The 20,008-nt window shown below is 45.4% G+C and overlaps 2 protein-coding genes and 1 long non-coding RNA gene across 3 annotated transcripts in view; 1 reads left to right on the top strand and 2 right to left on the bottom strand.

The window, feature by feature from the left end:
- The window catches only part of LOC113017716 (NACHT, LRR and PYD domains-containing protein 12-like), a 1,242,929-nt gene that overhangs the window by 586,702 nt on the left and 636,219 nt on the right, over nt 1–20,008 (bottom strand). The window lies entirely within an intron of this gene.
- The window catches only part of LOC113017485 (NACHT, LRR and PYD domains-containing protein 12-like), a 255,890-nt gene that overhangs the window by 130,583 nt on the left and 105,299 nt on the right, over nt 1–20,008 (bottom strand). The gene's annotated exons all lie outside the window — the stretch shown is intronic.
- Nucleotides 123–1,366, top strand: LOC145423997 (uncharacterized). The gene is made up of 3 exons (XR_013904945.1): nt 123–423; nt 568–850; nt 978–1,366. It is a non-coding gene; the product is annotated as an uncharacterized LOC145423997 (long non-coding RNA).

Raw genomic sequence — 20,008 nt, 5'->3', positions numbered from 1 at the left:
GAGATGCAAAGGAAGAGGACGTGGTGGAGAAAGAGGACGTGGTGAAGGAGGAGGACGTGGTGAAGGAGGAGGACGTGGTGGAGGAAGAGGACATGGTGAAAGAGGAGGGTGTGGTGAAAGAGGAGGACGTGGTGGAAGAGGAGGAGGAGGTGGTCTAGGACAACAGGAAGGTGGTGGAGGAGGAGGGAGAGGTGGAGGAGGAGGAGGACGTGGTGAAGGAGGTGGAGGTGGAGAACGACGGCGACAAGGAAGGGGAAGAGCAAGGGCAAGAAGACAGTCAGTCTCGGATGAAATTCGAGCCACTTTAGTTGACCATGTCCTTGTCCATGGGATGACTATGAGGGAGGCTGGGCAACGAGTACAACCAAATTTGAGTCGCTTCACTGTTGCCTCCATCATCAGAACCTTCAGGGAGGAAAACAGGTAGGTGTACTTGCAGTAAGACTGCTTTGTACAGTAACGTTTAAGTTACTGAACTTATGTGTCTTGAGTTTCAGTATGTTTCCATTATTTGCCTGTAAAATGAATGTGTGACAGTTACAGTAATGAGTGCTTCTATTTTTGTAGGACACAGAGACGACCACCTGGTGGAGGCAGGTTAAGGCTTTTGTCGGAGGAGCAAGAGAGGGAACTTGTAAACATGGTAATTGCAAATAATGTAATCCGCCTGCAAGAGATTCAAAGGAGAGTGATTGAGGATGATCATCTTTTTCGAGGCATAAATGCCATCAGCCTCTCCACAATTGACCGCATCCTCCGAAAGAATCAATTCCGGATGAAACAGGCATACCGAGTCCCTTTCGAACGAAACTCTGACAGAGTGAAAAACCAACGTGTGGAATATGTTCAGGTATGAGTTTTGATACTGTATAAAGTATTGTGTACCATCACAGCATGGCAGTTTATGCTGCCATTTCAGCACTCTTGAACTGTGGTTCAGGGTACCGATTGACTCTACTGTGTTATGTGTTTTGCAGAGAATCTTTGAGATTGAAGGACGGCCTGTTCCCCATGAAATAATCTTTGTGGATGAGGCAGGTTTTAACCTGACCAAAAGAAGGAAAAGGGGGAGGAACATAATTGGCCATCGGGCTATTGTAAATGTCCCTGGTCAGCGTGGGGGGAATGTCACTATGTGCGCAGCCATCAGCCAACGAGGGGTACTCCACCGCCATGCCGTACTAGGACCCTATAACACTATGCTTCTCCTTGCTTTTCTTGATGGTTTAAGACAACATATGTTCCAGCTGGACTACAGGGAACCAGCACAGCCAGAGCAGCCTCACTACGTTGTTGTGTGGGATAACGTCAGCTTCCATCGCGCTGCTCTGGTTCGTGACTGGTTTACCCAAGGTTTTCTAATATCTTTCTGACTGCATACTCTCCCTTTCTAAACCCGATAGAGGAGTTATTTTCGGCATGGCGGTGGAAAGTGTATGACCGAGAACCTTATGTCCGTGTTCAACTCCTTCAGGCCATGGAAGAGGCCTGCCTAGACATATCAGTAGATGCATGCCAGGGGTGGATCAGGCATGCAAGAGGATTTTACCCCCGCTGCCTGGCTGGGGCCAATATAGCCTGTGATGTGGATGAGATTCTCTGGCCTGACCCAGACCAAAGACAAGATGCTGAGGTGGGATAATGTTTCTGGTGTGTGTTGTACTGTATAGTACATGAATGACAATGTGCCACTGTACATACATTGGTTGCGTCTTTTGTGTTTATCATGTGACAAGGGTTTTGAAGGGGAGAACCATAAGCAACCTAATTGTTTTGGAACTATTGTTTTGAATTAATTGTACCAGTGTGCAAAACTCTGTTGTAGTGTGTGTGTTTTTGAGGGCTTGTGTTTGATGTCTGAGGGCAAAGTTTGGTTTTTCAGCAGGAGTGAATAGTTTTGGGTGTAGAGCTTCATTTTGACCTGGAAATAGGATGTTTGGGAAATTGAGTGAGAGGTTATGGATTTGTGTTTACTGTTGTGAGAATATGAGGTGTAGTTTCAAGAAATGTGTTTTAGCAATCGAGAAAAACTGTAATAGCCCCCCTGTCCACACATCCTTGACATGAGACTTTCTGCAGAGTTGCACATGATGAATGCACACAAAACTTAAAGTGTTGCTGTCATATTTTTTTGGATGTGGTTTGTTGTCATAATCAAGAACGTGTCTTATTTTTTTATTTGTTTTGTTGCTGATCGGCCATTGGACTGCTGAGCCTGCAGTGAACAGCCAGTCACTGACTCTTGATGCTAGAGCAAGGACAACTGAGCTCTCTCTCTCTCTCTCTCTCTCTCTCTCTCTTTTAAATAAATAATACGTTCGAGCTGTTTATGTTTTTGACTTGTTATGGACTATGACTGGCAATGGGAGGGCTGGCGGACTCATATTATGGAGGTGGAGGGTAGACACATTTTGTGTGCAAGAGACCACATACTACAGTGGTGATTGACACAGACTTCAATGGACATTTAGGTGAAGGGAACAGAGGTTATGAGGTGTTGGGTAGGTGTGGTGTTTAGGAGAGAAATCTAGAAAGACAGATGTGGGGCAGATTTTCCAAGTGGAAATGGCCGTGGTGCACACATACTTCAAGAACAGGGAGGAACTTGTAGAAATATATGAAAGTGGAGGAAGCTGCACACAGGGCAACTAAATATTATGCAGAAGGTGAAATCAAAAAGACAGGAGACAAGGAGGTGTCAGGGAGAATGCAGCTATGCAGCATCAAATGGTAGTTTGAAGGATGAGTTTGGACATCAAGAAGAGGAAGTGAGTGAAGGCAGAGACATGCAGGAGTATAAACAGGCTCTGGGTAGTAGGGAAGACTTACCAGATGGCTGGGATAGTACAGCTTTATTGAGATAAACTGCCAAGAAGGGGTTTGACGTCTTCTCTGCACAGAAGAAAGGGAAAAAAGAAAAGTGATTTTGAAAGTATTTGAAGGAAGAGATTTACAAAGAAAAAGAAGTGTAGTTAGCGAAATGAAGAAAATAGACCAAGAAACTGGGAGGCTAGGCATGTAGCAGAAAGAGGTGACAAAGGAAAAGGCTCAGTGCCACGTATGTGAAGCTGGACCCCAAGGAAATGAGGGAATGAGACTTGCTAGGCAGAGAGTGAGTTTGAATGGATGTTCAAACCCAAAAAGAAAAAGATATATTCACATAACATAGATTGAAAGAAGCTGCAGGTGGCACAGCAGCTTTAATGTCTTCCAGACAGGAAGTTTTGGAAAGAAATATCATCATTTCCCAGATTTTACTATCTTAGTGTTCTGTAACAAAATCACTGTTGTGCGCATGGTGTTAGAGATGATGATGATTACAAAAACACTTAATGTGCTAGTCGTGCTTTTCTTGAGGGATTTGTCCTTCGACCAGTTTTCATGTCATTGGAATCATTTGTATTCACTGATTCTGGCACTTATTTCATCAAACCAAACTCCAAGTAAATACTTTCGGCTTTTTGGTTTTGTCAAACGAACTAATGTAAAGAATGCCTGGCTGTGCACTACACCACGCAGTGGGAATTTGTCTTCTCCAGTTAAATTCAGGATTAACTTGCTTTATAACACAGACCTCAAAAGTAACCGTTATAACCCCAAACACAAGAAAATGTGATCTACAGCACAGTGAGAACTGGCAACGCTTATCTGGAGGGGTCAGAGTGAATGAACTGGACACCTGTAGAAGCAGGATTTGATTTCCACTGATTTCCTTTCCGATCCGATACCAAGTAAAATTCAGGGTGGTATCGACGATACTGATCTGATACGATACTCTGTACAAAAACTTATTTTTTTTACTCTATCTTTTATTTTATCTCAAATTATAGCGTCGTAATGATCACAGGACATCAGATTACTTGTTCTTATCACTTAATGATGCAGAATTATCATATAGAAATGAAAAACCTGAAGTTGTGGCTATTTGTTGCCTGCCTGCAGCATTAAAGGACTCCGTGAGAGACGTCTGTCTCGCCCTGGCAGCACCTCTCCCTCTCCTCCTCTTCAGTTCGCCTCAACATACGCTCGTCATATTCTGTGATGTGATTCACTCTGAGGTGACCAGGTCAGCGGTGTTACCACAACACCTCACATTCTTGCCACATGTATGGCAAACCACGTCTCAGCTGTTCGTGGAGGTAAAATACGTCTGCACATGACTCTGTTTACGCTCAGCCATTGTTGTGAGTGTGCACGCCAAGGGGCCGGACACAATGACAGGTATCGGAGGAATCGATATTTCAGTATCAATCCGCACATCACTAGTTGAGATACGTTTTAAACTGGTCCAAAAAACAAATGCATATTTTCCCGAACCACTGTTCCTTGACTAAGGTGGATAACGTGATGAGGTCAAGGAAGGGTGTGACGGAGATTTGATTGAAAAACTTTGTCGTCCGTTAAAGTTTCACGTTGGCTTTTTCATCTTGAAAGCCCTCTCTGCTCGTGTCCAACCCGTGTGAACAATCACAGATGTGAGAAATGTAAACAAACCGTCCGCAGAACGCTGATCAGGTTATTTTAAGCGCAAGAAAACAAAAACGTTGCGCTCACCGTCGGCGTAACGGACGAGGCCTGGGGGTCCGGGCCCGTCCACAAAGGTCATTGTAACACAAATCATACGATTGCTAATGAAAATGCTATAAAGCTACATCGCAGATAAGTCTCTGGAGTAACAATCAAGGCCATGTTAGTTATTTGATGAATAGTATCTGTGCCACTCATGGCGCATGACTGAGGAGGACATTGACCTCTGCAAGTCAGGAAAGTCTGCTACTCATTGTATAAATATGAGATTTTTTTCAAAAACCAGCCATCATCTCAGGAGGCTGACTCCAAAGTACCATCTCACTTCAAACTTGCAAAACAAGTCGAGTCGATGCGAGCGCACTGCTTGTTTCTAGTTAGTCTTTAAGGATGACAGCATTAGTCTGCTCCTTTGTATGAAATAAAGTGAGTCGAGTCCATGTGGTCTGGCACCCACCCACATTTCTCTGCTAGTGATCCATGAGGACTCCACCTTGTTGCCAGTTCTCTTGTGTGGAAGCTTCAGGAAATGACAGCTTCACTCTGACGTGTGTGAGCTGTGTGAGGTCTGTGGTTAGAAGTTTACAGTGTTTGCTCTTTGTGTCGTCTGTAATATGCTCTATGGCTTTAAAAAAATGGCCACATGTTTCTGTAGCTGAATTTGTCCATCTCTGACCTTCTGAGACTGTATTTTCAAACAGGGACGTTCTGACTTTTCTTCACCTTGTACTTCATTCTGCAAATGTTTTATACTCTATTAGAGTTATTACATTATTCTGTTATGCTATAAAATCAACCCCCATATAAGATCGTACTTAAGAAATACATTTAAAAACCTTCCTGTGCAAATAACCCAAGTTATCTAGAAGAAATAAAAACTGCACCGCAAACCAAACTCAGGTGTTCGACCTGTTGAGCTCGGGAAACTAACTGGTGTTTCATTTTAGTGAGTGCTTTGTTAGATTCCTTCATTTGAACCAAATGAAGTTGATTAAAGTTGATGCATTGATGTGTTTGAAGTGTTTTGTTAGTTGCGATGGATCTCCTGCTGTCTTTTTTCCTCATTATTAAAAGAGGATTTCTTTGAATTTCAAACATCCATTTCCTGTTTATCTGGTCCCGGGTCACAGGTGCAGCAGTCTAAGCAGAGAATCCCAGACCTCCCTAAACAACCACTTCCTCCAGCATATCCAGGACAATACTGAGGCATTCCCAGGCCTGCTGAGAGATATAACCTCTCTAGTGTGTCCTGGGTCTGCCCTGGAGACTCCTCCTCATGGGACATGCCCCAAACACCTCACCCAGGATATTTTTAATTAAAACATCACAAATAAGTCGTCAGGTCTGATGGTCACATTTGTGAGATTCAACCACCATAAAGCAGAGATCACACAGGACACACTGTGTAACCCTCAGCTCAGGTGTGTTCAGGACATTTGCTTGGAAGAAGCCGTCTGTGGATAAATCCTGCTCTCCACCTCAGCTGTCAGGTTTATCCAGAGAGCGGCCGTCCTGACTTCCAGCAGCCCCACAGTCCTCGTTTCTAATAAACTGGCATCACTGAAATGAACTGTCTGCCTCGCTGTTCAATAATCTGCTCTTTGCCAATTTCCCAGCAGAACCTTCCACTCATATCAGCATTTTTCTGTGATTCTCACATTAACTAAACATAAAAAGCTGAAGCCAACCTCAGAGTTCCCCGTAGTGAGGAAGAGTTTCCTCTGAGCCACAGCTGAGTTTGATGCGTCCACAAAGGAAGACTGACGGGAGGACAGACTCTGGGAGAAAGGCAGATATTAAAAGATATGAATACAAAGTACGCTGCAACAAACAGGACAGCAGATTATGAAGAGCGGTTAGACCTTCATGTGTCAGTCATTGAAATGTGATCAAAGTTACCTGTTTGACATCCTGATAGAAGAAAATCAGCTTCTTGGATCCGTTTGCAGCAAAGAATTCATGGATCAGACTGAACTGGAAGAATCAGACATTAATGACTCAAAGGTTCAACTCTGAGGAAGGATCACGTCTCTGAACTTACTCTGTCATCAGAGACGATGGCGTCTTCCACCGCCGCCTCCTCCAGGCTGCCGGCGTCGGCCAGCCTGCTCATCAGGTATTTATGTCGGGCATCCAGAGCTGCCCGCCGTTCCTCCTTCACGGCTCTCGCCTGTTTGGCTACTTCTCTCCTCGCCTCATTGGACAGCAGCATCGTCCTTTTACCAGACACCTGGAGAAACATCAGCTCAGTCTACAGACGCAGAGACCAGTGAGAGCTTGGCCCAAACATCTGCAGGTTTCTGAGGACCACGTTTGACCCTGACTGGAGGCATCGATTCTGAGTGTGACTGCCTAAACTGAGCTACTGTCCCCCCTCCACTGAGACGTTGTCCTGTGATGTGTCATGGGGGGAAGTGTTCCTCACGGTTGGACTCGTGAGAAGTTCAGTCAGTTTATTCAAACTTTAAAAAGACGCATTTTCAGTCTCTGGATTTCAGCAGAAACAAATGTGAACACAGCACTTTTTGATTGAGTATAAAAGGATGAAAGAGTCAGTGATTAGTAACATTGTTGCTGACTGATGCTGTTGTAGAGCTGTCTTTGGATCCTCACCTTCCTGGAAGCCTTCCCTGGATTGCTCATATATCATTAACTTGTTTGTGTTCAGTAGAATCAGGTGTTGTGGATGCAGGTCGTAGCTGTGTGAGGCCTGTACAGTCAGCGCTGTGTGAGCGCTGTGTAACGTTAGCTTAGACTTCTTTCTGTTGTTATCATCCTTCAGGTTAATGTTGTTTTCATTATGCATCACAGGAAGTGTGGGTGGCTGTTAGCCTCACAGCTCATGGAGAGTTGCTGCTGCTCTGCCTCCTTTTTGATGTTTCTGCTCTTTGTGGCTTTGTGTTACTTTGTGTCGTGTCTGAAACAAAGTGAGTCCATGTTACTAACTGTAGTCGGCTCTCTGTCTCGTGCACAGCTGACTGTTGTCTGAATGAAAGTATTTTTGTACTTTGTGTAATCTGTTGGGTCTTTGAGGCCTTTTTAAACAGCATATGAGCCATATGTATGTGTGTATATGAAAGGTTGTTTGTAATACATCAAATTGTTGCTTATTCTAGAGCTGCTGCTGTGCCTAATTAGTCGACTCGCTCGAAACTGAAGGTTGACTTGATTCTTTTGGTTTTTTACATTTTGTCAATAAACCAACTTCTTTATGATTTGAACGGCGTCTCTGACGTGTCACAGGCCTGTCAGCTTTCTTGGTGATTGGTGTAGTTTTGAGCTTCATGCTCTGGCTGTTGTTGGGTTTTCCTCTTTCATATTAAAGCTTTTGTCCTACATTTGGCTCTAAAGTCTAATTCTAATCCCAGCACTGTGTCTGGGTGTGTGATGCTTGTTTTCCTGCTCTTTCTCATGAAACAGTCACAACGTTCTCAGTCCAACTTTCACTCTTTGCTGCGTTTGCTGCAGCTGCAGTGAACATGGTGCCGTTTGCCTTTAAGAAAGTTGTGCACAAAGGCTTTTTCTCTAGCAGACAGCTGTGTGGCTAAAAGTCAGATCATTTTTTACCACCTCAGTCACACTGGACTGAAACAAGAGTGAAACTAGGAAGAATCAGAGTTTGTCCAGTGACTGCACTGATTTTCTTCATATTCACAAACTGATTCTAAGTAGTTGCATCAGCTAATCACCCGGACACTGAGCGTCTGTTACACCCCGGCCTAGGCAATAAGGCAGCTCACCCCTTCTGTTGCAGTGCTATTTACAAGGCTATTTACAATGAAAACTAATGTACACACTATATACAAAACTCCAAAAAAGTCGCACAAAGTCACAGGCACAAAAGTCTCAGGTTTTGGAGGCCAGGGTCAGGTCTGCTGCTGCTGTCAGTGGCTGCCCCGGGACAACTGCTGGTGAGGGATTTGAATGAAGATCACATGGCCAGGGGACCAATCAGCAGCCGTCAGCTCATCCACTCCGGGACCTGCAAAGACTTAAAGGCACAGACAACAACAGCCACCAAAACAGATTATGGACAGGGCCATAACACCCCCCTTCCCAAGACCAAACATCTCCCCTAAAGATGTTTGGCGCTTAGGGGTTCCGAAAACCACGTGACAGCGCATCTGCCAGTACATTCTCTGTCCCTTTTTTGTGATGGATCTCCAGATTGAAATCTTGTACTAAGAGGGACCATCTCATGAGCCTTTGGTTAGAATTTTGCATTCGGGTCAAAAACACGAGGGGGTTGTGGTCTGTGTAAACAATGACAGGTGCTGAACTGGAACCGACATAGACCTCGAAATGCTGTAGAGCAAGCAATAGAGAGAGGGCTTCTTTTTCAATGGTGCTGTATTTCTGTTGGTGGGAGTTGAATTTTTTCGAAAAGTAACCAATTGGGTGATCAACACCCTGCCTATCCTCCTGCAACAGTACCGCACCTGCACCGTTGGCGCTGGCATCCACCTCAAGTTTAAACGGATGTGTGAAAACAGGAGCGGCAAGTACTGGTGTGCTGCAGAGGAGAGCTTTGGCAGACTCAAAAGCATTCTGGCATGTGGGGGACCATACAAATGGTTTTGACACACTTGTGAGACTGGTGAGAGGTGCAACTACATCTGCAAAATTCTTACAGAAGCCACGATAATAGCCGGCCATACCAAGGAACCGGCGAAGCTCACGTCTAGTGCGAGGCACAGGGAGATCTAGGATAGCCTGGATTTTAGCCAGCAGGGGGCGCACCTGTCCCTGACCCACCTGCTTCCCTAGATAAGTCACAGTGGCCTTACCAAAGTCACATTTGGCAAGATTTAGGGTAAGGGATGCCTCTTGTAATCTTTCAAAAATCTCCGTGAGTGTTCCAAGGTGATCTGACCAAGTCTCTGAATAGGCTACAATGTCGTCTAAGTACACTTCACAGTTTGTGACACCACCTAAGACAATGTGCATAAGGCGTTGAAATGTGGCAGGGGCATTTCGAAGGCCAAAAGGCATGACGGTGTATTGGAGGAAGTGGTCAGGAGTGACAAAAGCAGAAATTTCAGATGCACGCGGAGTGAGGGGAACTTGCCAATAACCCTTTAATAAGTCCAGTTTGGTGACAAACTTTGCGGAGCCAACCCTGTCAACACAATCTTCCATGCGGGGAAGAGGGTAGGAGTCGGGTTTGGTCACACTGTTCACTTTTCGAAAATCACTACAAAAACGTGGAGTTTTGTCTTCCTTCGGCACAAGAAGGCATGGGGAACTCCAGGCACTCGAACTAGGGACAGCAAGACCATTTTCCAGCAAGTAGGAAACTTCTTGCTGGAAAAGTGCACGTTTGGTAGGGTTCACACGATAAGCGTGTTGTTTGATCGGAGGGTGGTCACCTACATCTATGTCATGTTCGAGGACAGTAGTGCGAGACGGAGTGTCAGCAAACAGTGATGGGTAAGTATTGATCAGAGAACACACATCGGTCTGGGCAGCCTCATCTAAATGTTTTAGGTGGGAATTCAACTTATCCAATACTTCAGAGTTTCTGAGTCGGGAGCAACCCTCAGCACAAACGAAAGCTAAGCCATCACTTTCTGGGCTATACTGAGACGGGGATGCTGGCACAACTACCGACACGGCAGACAGCGCAGCGGGGGATGAGGAGGAGTTTACACCTGCATCACGAACAAAATAAGGCTTCATCAGATTAACATGACACACACGACGCTTTCTCCTACGGTCTGGGGTACCTATAACATAATCTGTGTCACTCAGTTTCTCTTGGACAGTATAGGGCCCACAGAACTTTGCCTGGAGAGAGGATCCAGGAACGGGTAGGAGAGTCAACACTTTGTCACCCACTTCAAATTTTCTCTGCACGGACTTTTTGTCGAATTTCCTTTTCATTTTTTCCTGAGACGCGGAAAGAGCCTCGCGTGCAATTTCGCATGCTTTATGCAGACGCTCCCTAAAACAACTTACGTAATCTAATACGTTCTGCTCGGGGGTAGCTGTGTCGGACAGATATCTCTCTTTAAGCAGCCGCAGGGGACCACGCACTGTGTGTCCAAATACCAGCTCTGCGGGACTGAAACCCGTGGACTCCTGCACACTCTCCCTCACTGCTAGAAGGAGAAGTGGCAGACCTTCGTCCCACTCTCTTCCTGACTCGAGGCAGAACTTCCTCATCATGGCTTTTAAAGTCTGGTGGAAACGCTCAAGCGCACCCTGTGATTCGGGGTGATATGCACTGGATTTTTGATGCTTGATGGATAGCGATTTTAAGACCTGAGCGAATATCTTGGACATGAAGTTAGACCCTTGGTCTGTTTGAACTGATTTAGGCAAACCGAAAAGGGAGAAAAAGTTTACTAATGCTCTGACAATGGCTTTGACTTTGATAGTGCGTAACGGAATAGCCTCGGGGAAGCGTGTGGCGGCGCACATTAAAGTCAAGAGGTACTGATGTCCTGACTTGGTTTTTGGAAGCGGACCTACACAATCGATGATTATGTGCTCAAATGGTTCGCCTAAGGCTGGGATTGGATGCAATGGAGCAGGAGGAATAACCTGGTTGGGTTTTCCGCTGACCTGGCAAACGTGGCAAGAGCGGCAATATTTGGTCACATCAGTCTTCAAACCTGGCCAGAAAAAGTGACGCAGAATACGAAGGTAGGTCTTCCTAATTCCTAAATGTCCAGAGAAACTGTCATGTGCTAGGCTGAGTACTTGGTGTCGGAAATTTTGCGGTACAACTGCTTGTTGAAATACGTTCCAGCCAAGATCACTAGAGGAGGGAGGATGCCATTTGCGCATTAACACATCATTTTCAATGCTGTAGACACGGGGATTCTGATCGCTTGAATTTGCGGCAAGTAAACATTTGGCCAAAGTCGGGTCATTCTGTTGCGCATGAATAAAATCTGTTTTGTTTACCTCAAAAGACAGGTCAGGTGTAGCGGGTAGCAGTTTATCAGACACACATTTTTCAGCTTTTTCCACAGGCAGTTCGGCTTTCTCAGGAACAGCTTCAGAACATAGAAAAGAGTCAGACAAGTCAACATCACCATATTTACGCTTGTGGGCGCGTGTGACAACACAGGCAGGAAAAACAGAGGGCAGACTGTCAGCAGCAGGCTCGGAAACAAAATCAAAATCATCGACGGGGTTTTCAATTACTTCAGGGATCGGGAAAACTTTCCCATTGGCTAGATCATTCCCCAGAATCATAGTAACCCCCTGCACGGGCAAGCGAGCGCGCACCCCAACTGTTACCGGGCCCGAAACGAGAGGCGACTGTAGGAAGACTCTGTGCAGCGGAGCTCGTAACACACTCATTTTCACTCCCCACACGAGAGCATCAGCACCACAAAACGAGTTACTTGAGAAAGGCAACGCGCTTTCCAAAATGAGAGACTGGGCAGCCCCAGTGTCGCGCAAAATTACAATCGGCACGCGATCCTCCTCTATTCCAGTCAGTGAGGCGAACCCTTGTGAAATGAATGGTCGGTAACTGCTGTCAAGACTGTCATTTCCTGGTCCATCACTGACGGGATTAGGAGTAGCAACCGATTGAACAAAACCAATGCTTTTTGGCTTTTTCCATGTGTGAGTTTGCTCTTTGCGACGGAGCGACGGACAATTGGCAATGAGATGGCCAGTATCATGGCAATAAAAGCATTCTCGGACAGTCATGGGGACCTGATCAGGGCGCGTTTGACGCTTAGGAGAAACCCTCAAACTCCTCGCAGGTTTCGACAACGGGGCACATTCACGGCGCACAGCTGAAAACGCAACGCGATGGGTCAACACAAACTCATCTGCGAGAACAGCAGCTTTAGACAACGAATCCACCTTTTGCTCATTGATATATACAACAACATTCTCTGGAAGACACGTTTTGAATTCCTCCAGCAGGACCAATTCTCTTAGCTGAGCAAAGTCCTTCACTTTACTTGCAGCTAACCACTTATCAAACAAGAGAGTCTTCTCCCTGGCAAACTCTACATGTGTTTGGTTGGCAGATTTTTCACACGACCGAAACCTCTGGCGATATGCCTCTGGAACTAGCTCATAAGCCCTTAAAATAGTGGATTTCACAATTTCATAATCCAGGCTGTCATCAATAGACAAGCTCGCACACACTTCCTGTGCTTTCCCCACCAATTTACACTGCAGCAACAAACTCCACACATCCTTGGGCCATTTCAAAGTGGTTGCGATGCGTTCAAAGGCATTAAAGTAAGAGTCAACCTCACTTTCTCTGAAAGGTGGCACTAAAGCAATTTGCCTGCTTGCATCAAATTGGTCAGAGGAGAACGAATCAGAAGATTTATTCACAATTTTACTCACTGGGGTAGAGGTAACATTGCGCTGTCGGGAAGGATCCAGCTCCATAGCCCTTATGCGGAGATGCATAAGCTCAACTTCTTTGGACTTAGTCGCAAGCTCCACCTCTTTCAGGCGAAGGGCGAGCCCAAGATCCTCCGTAACCAATCCTGTTGATTGTCCGGCTGGGCTAACGTTTGGGATCTGAATGGCAGCAGGAGCCTCCGCCCCTGGCGACACCCGTCCACTGGGAGCTTTTGGGATGGTTGCAGCAGCTTCTGCTCCCGCATCCACCACCAAACCTCCAGTCGCCTCAACCGGCCGAGGATTCAACTCCACCAGCTGAGCCGTCAGGCACTGCTTAATTTCTGCCTTTTTAGCACGTAAAGGCACACCCACATTAAACAAATCTGCCACCAACAACAAATCCGCCTTTGTGCATCGATCCAACTTATCCACGGTGGGTTGTAGTGCAAAATCATCCACATCAAAAGTCATTGTGACTAGATCACCCCCAACACTACAAGAAAACTGCCAACCAAAGACTGCAGACAACCCACAAAATACAATGAGCAAAAAGAATGGCAAAAGAAAAAAAAAAGGACGAGCCCCTACTTTATGTTACGCCCCAGTCTAGGGGTACAGGAACGCAACACAAGTTTGAAAGAATTGCCCCGCCCTGGTCCCCAAAACCATACACAAAGGGAAACCAATTTCTTAGTGAATCGTGATTTATTTTTCTGCACTGCACCCCGGCCTAGGCAACCGGCAACAGCGTCCAACACGCTCCCTGAAGGGAAACGATTACATCCTCCAAACAATCACAATCTGTCTCTGAACGACTGGAATTATTCTCTGATTTGTCAATAACTGGAATTTATCAATACAGACACGTTGCCAACATGATGAAGTCAGTCTGAGTCGCATCTCTTTGGCTAACTTAACTCAAGTGGTTGCCGACTATTCTGGTTCTATTCCCATATAACAGCAGGGTTGCTGAGCACCTCTGTCACTCTGCACTTATGTTCCCAGTTCTCTTTTGTGGAGGAATTTTCCAGGAATTCCTGGGACCAGCTTTCCATGAGAGACCCGATCAGGAGCGACTGTCCTGGACACTCCCAGCATCACAGGGACTCACAAACCCGTCTACCACAGTGAGAAGACTGATGGTCACAGGCCCACATGTAGCTTTAGATCACACGTGTGCACTTCCTGTGGTCACTGCTGTAACTCTAGACTCACCGAGGGGCCAGTGGTTGGTGAGGCGGCAGCAGCTGAAGTCATGTGACTAATGGCTCTCAGCTTCTGTCCTCCTATTCGCCGGTGTCCTTCACCTGTCACACCTGGTCAAGAAAGAGTGAGAATGTTCAGAGCTTTAATGGAAAAGAATATTATTACATATAAAAGGCCTCTAACAAGTATTGTAGTGTTAATCAGGATGAAGTCCATCATGAACACTTCAGAGTGGTTCAGACAGTCGGTGTTTCATCCACAGAGCCTCCAGTCTGCATATCAAAGTATCCTGAGGAATGACAGTGAACCCCGAGTTCCCCTCATTACATTCATGTGTGTGACTGTGAGGAAAAGGTGATTGTATGAACGTGTGTGAGCGAGTGAATGAGGCTTGTATCAGAGTGGAGATAATGTCAGCGGCACAAGCTGGACGCTGCAGGTGTCACATGTGAATCTGTGCATCAGTGTCTGCACCTTTGTGGAGGTGAAGCTCAGGAGGTTTGGATTTGTTCAAAGCTCTGTCTGCTCCATCTTTCTTTCCCTCAGGCCTCTCCAGATCAGGAAGGAGGTCCTGTTCTCCTTCTCCCTCCTGGATTTCTGGATCCAGGGAAGGATCAAAGTCTCTCAGCCCAGCATCAGAGCTTCTGGCTGGGGGAGGACTGGAAGTTTCAGCTGGAGGCTGAGAGCCTGGATCTGCCATCTGAGTCACAATTCAAATATTCTCAGTAATCTCAAAAAGCAACAGAAAGGTGCCATTTTCATGAGCAGTGGGTTATCCAGCAGTTTGATTCATGTCAGCAGCATTTAGTTTGTAACTGCTGACTCACCTCTGGCTGTGTCCTGCTCTCAGGGTCACAGTGGACACTGTACCTTTGACCGAAGCTGCAAAGACAGTCAGCAGGGGTCTGGATGCATTCAGCACCACGTCCTTGTTGGGCAGACACCTTCAGTGACAGGACAGACAGTCCAAAGTAAGGAGACGTGGGACACAGTGAAGACACAGAAACAGAAACCAGAACTATAATCACAAAACAAACTCAGAAACATAAAGAGTGAATCAGCTGATTCAGTGTTTGTGACAAAAACATGGATCCTGGTTAATAACTTTTATTTGTTTGTTTCTGTATTATTTTGTGTATCGTTCTTATGAGCTGTTGTTTTGTCAGTGAAATATTATTTCATTGTTTTAAGCTTTTTGTTGACTTTGAAGTGCTTAAGTTGATATTTTTGAACATTTAATTTGTTCGATTATTGTCGAGTCGATAAAACTGTCAAACGCACAGCTGCTTCCAGCACGGCCGGAGGAGAGGTGGCCGAGCAGACGCACAACACACACAGCTCACAGGTTTGCATTTCTAGATATTGCAGATGTTGCAGAAATTGAGAGTAAAGAACTCAGAGATCCAGCGCTGTCTCCTGCCCCTTATTTATACACCACAACACAACGACAGGCGTAACTCACACAAACGGGTAACATGAGGCTCAGATGCTTTGGACGTGTTCACATATACTGGACACAGAATGATGAAGATGGAGCTGCAGGAAGGAGGAAAAGAGGAAAAACACAGAAAAGATTCACAGATGTGGTGAAAAAGGACACGACAGCTTCTGTTTGTTAGTTTGGTTTTTCTTTATTTGGTAAAGATTCAGAAATAAAGAGAAGATCACATGTTTGAATATTATATTAACGTTCTGTAATTACAACAAGTTGTAAAATCTTTCCAGAGTGAGACAGAGACTGTGCAGAGACTGTAGAAGGACAGAGCAGCAGCAGAGCAGTCCAGATACACTGATGATCCTCTGTCAGATCCAGAGGGACACACAGGGGTGATGCTGGACTCTACATTGTGTCTGACAGTGGAGCTGTTCTCAGAGCAGTTCACTCTGCAGCACTGACAGTCATCTGCACTTCATTCCTCTGTCAGTCACTGCTGGATGAAGCTCTCCTCTCCACCTCCCAGTAACATGGCCCAGTCAGAGCGTCTCTACACACAAGCTGCTGCTGCTTCAACCTCTCTGGATCATCAGGACACAGCTGCTCCTCTCTCAGCACACACACCGTCCTGTTTACCATCATCACCTCCACCTGCAGAGAGAAGGAGGAAGAGCAGAGGAGATAAACGAGTGTTTCCAGAGACTCTTCATCAGCTGTCAGTCAGTGATGCAGCACATCCAGTATAAAGAGCAGCAGGGACGTCAGTGCTGGGACTGTACTAGGACTCATTGTTGCTTCACTTTTTCTAATCTTTGGATTTTTATTGAAGTTGCTGAAAATGTTTTTCCCTCCTAGTTTGAGTTTGGACTTTCATTCATTAGAAGAACCTTGGTGTGTCCACTCTGAGCTCTGTAGGAACCCCAACAACAAGCCCAACAATCCAGATGGACGGTTCCAGCTGTTAACTGGAGGAATTCCATCCAAACATCTGCTCTCACTAAATTCTTCCTCACCTACAGACTGTGTTCTTCACTGCTTTAAACTTGGAAATCAATGCAGTCATTGGTCTGCGTGCTGCTTTGTTCAGAGAGCTGATTGGCTGTTGACAGTGTTTGATCAGAGCGTGTCAGCCGTTACTATGGTGACCATAAAGGTGAGAAACAGGAAGTGTTTGTGTCCAATCCTGAAGCCTGTCACCGTTCTCCTCTCACAGCTTCACTGAGAAGCTGCAGCTTTACAGGAAACACTGGATCTTTGTTTCATACTGACTGTGTTTAGTACAATACTGCTGACAGCACCACCCACTCACTCCATCACTCTACTTACTCCAGAGTCTCCAGTCTGTAGTCTGGACTCTTCTGAAGATCAGACAGCTGCTTCACATCTGGATCCTTCAGGTTGTTAAAGTCCAGGTACAGCTGTCTCAGATGGGAGGGGTTGGACTTCAGTGCTGCTGCCAGATAATCACAGCTGATCTTTGACAAACCACAGCCCCTCAATCTGTATAAAGAATGAAAGATGTAAGTTTATTAGACAAAGTGCTTGAAATCATTCAGTGTTTCATCATCTGTTCAGAGCTGAAGAAGGTTCAGAATGTAGAAGTTTAGAAAATGGAAACTCCAAACAGCTGAAGCCAACAGGAAGCAGCTTCAAACAGGAAACTGTGCAGAGTTTCAGACTATATGTCCTGATGCAGCCAGTTGGATTTTGGAGATTTGAATCTCTGTTCTGTGACTAAGTCCTTGAATCGTTTCTTCCAGTTGGTCCAACAAGACAGACTAAGTATTGGACATGTGTTGTGGCTCCATCAGGGGAGCTTCTAAATGTGATGTGATGGCCCCTCTGGGTCTGTCAGGTCACAGCACTGAAGAGAGCTCAAACTGGGCACACAGTTGTTCCAGTCTGGACCAAAGACTCTATACTGGGACTGAGGGACTGCTTTGACTGCACCCACTGGGACTTTTGAAAGGCTCATGTTCTCACTTAGATCATCGATTTCTACTGACATTTCTTTCTGGGAAAAATGGGGATTACTTTGGAAACAGGAAGTATTTTCCCCAATAAGCAGCCCTGGATTAGTAAATCACTCCAACATGTTCTCAGGCAGAAGAAGCTGTCTTGTTATGAGGGAGAGAAGAAAAAGATTGAGGCACAGAAACCTGTTGAAAGAGAGATAAAGCAGCTAAAATCAGGTGTAAAAGTAAAGCAGAGGATGAGCTGAATAAAGGACACTCAAGGCTGGCTTGGAAAGGAATGAAGTCCATGGTGGGGATGCAGAACAAGGAGCAAAGATGAATGTGATGCTGAATCAGCAGAAGACTTGGACTCATTTGATTCCAGCTTTGATATCATTGATTTCAATGAAGAGCTTTGTGATTGTAGCAAAGGGCTGGTAGCTCTGAGAGTCCCACTGATGAGGTGTTTGTGTGGAAATCTCTTAGTGGGACCAAAGAGAGAAAAAGCCCTGGTCCTGATGCTGTGGGAGGGAAATGATTGAAGTGTGCTGTGAGGAACTGACTGGGAGATTTTCACACATTTTCCAGTCCTCCTTGGAACAACAGGAAGTTCCCAGCATATGGAAACAAAGGTTAAGTGTCCTATGGCACTCAGTGATGATGGTGCTGTGGCCCCACCACCTCCACCTCTTTGTAAAGGAACTAACTGTAATCTGAAGCTTCAAATGGAACTAAGACGTCCTCCACTAGGTGGCAGTGTCTGATGAGAAAGTGTTAGTGGAGCTGGCCTGGAGTCAGAAACAGGAAGATGCAGGATTTGGGCTGAAATGGGCAAAAGTGGTTAGCACTAGTGCCTTAGAGCAAGAAGGTTGTAGGTTGAAGCTTGTTGGTCAGCTGGGCCTTTCTGTGGAGGTTGGATGTTCTCCCACAGTCCAATGAAATGCTGCTTAGGTTCATTGGTGCTTCTACATTGGCTGTAGGTGTGGATGTGAGGGAGTGCTTCTCTGTCGCTCTCTGTTGGCCCTGTGATGGACTGCTCACCTGTGCAGGTGGACCACGCCTCTTGCCCTATGACAGCTAGGGCACAGGCTGCAGCCCTGTGAGCCTAAGCTGAATAAACAGTTAGCAAAAATGATCCATAGATGGCCTGAAATCCCCCAGTTAGCAGTTTGGTAGATAGCTATGACATGCTAATCCCATCCAGCAGCTGTATTCTACCTGTAAGCTGATCCCTGCTGAGCCAAAGCACTTTTTCATATACAAATTACAACCTTTAATAGAAACCTATTGGTCAGCATCTTATTAGCCTGCTGTTAGCTTCATTCCACAGAAAACTGAGAGAAATTAACAGAGTTGATAAAGAATAAAGAGAAATGTGCTGATTTAAAGCCTTTGAAGTGCTTCAGATGATCTCTGTCCACTTCTGTCCACTCATTCATTCATGTAAGCTTTCTAATGCAGCTTTGATCTTCACAGTCTGCTTGATGAAACTCATTCTAACCCTGAATGTCAGAGTGTTCCTCCTTCTCTTTCCCATCATTCATGCTGGCAGTGGAGGAGATTTGGATGTTGGACTGTGTTTTGGATGATGTGTGTATGTTTATGTTGGACTGCTGTCTGTAAAGCAAACGCACATTTTGCTTTGGATTTCAGTGTCAGACAGACTTTAAGGTGCAATGAAGAGTTTGAGAGTTTCACAGTGAATTTTCCAGTGGAGGATTTTTCTTCTTCTTTGAAGGTTTGAAATGTGAACATTGTTCTGCTGCAGTCAATGGACTAAACCAGAGAAGAAGAAAACAGACTTTACCATGAAGATCCTCAGTGTGGATCAGTATAATATCAGCCTGATGTCTGCAGTTTAGTGTCAGCACAACTTTCACATCATATTCATCTCAGCACAACTAAAACATGCTGACTGACCCCAGAGTTTCAAGTTTACATCCTGGACTCTCCAGGAAACCACACAGATGCTTCACTCCTGGATCCTGCAGGTTGTTGTAGTACAGGTCCAGCTCTCTCAGATGGGAGGGGTTGGACTTCAGTGCTGCTGCCAGATAATCACAGCTGATCTCTGACAAACCACAGCTCTGCAATCTGTATAAAGAATGAAAGATGTAAGTTTATTAGACAAAGTGCTTGAAATCATTCAGTGTTTCATCATCTGTTCAGAGCTGAAGAAGGTTCAGAATGTAGAAGTTTAGAAAATGGAAACTCCAAACAGCTGAAGCCAACAGGAAGCAGCTTCAAACAAACACAACAAGAGAAAAAACTCTGAATGTTTCACATTAAAGTCGTACATTTCTCATAAAAACAGGACAAAGACTTGAAAAAGTCGTGTTTTTCCTTCCAGGAACCACATGGCTTCACTTTTAAAGGTGAAGTGTGACAGAAATGGACATATTTGAAGTCCAACACCTTTTTCCAGTCACATTATTAAAGCAGACAAACTACAAGCTCATTTTCATTCCAACAAGTCATCTTCTGACCTGGACTAACAACACTGGTCTCTATGTGCAGCTGGCTGTGAGACCAGTGCTCAGGGAGCGTCTACAAA

Source organism: Astatotilapia calliptera, chromosome 23, assembly GCF_964374335.1.
Source record: "Astatotilapia calliptera chromosome 23, fAstCal68.1, whole genome shotgun sequence".
NCBI lineage: Eukaryota > Metazoa > Chordata > Actinopteri > Cichliformes > Cichlidae > Astatotilapia > Astatotilapia calliptera.
This window is presented reverse-complemented; position numbering and strand designations above follow the sequence as displayed.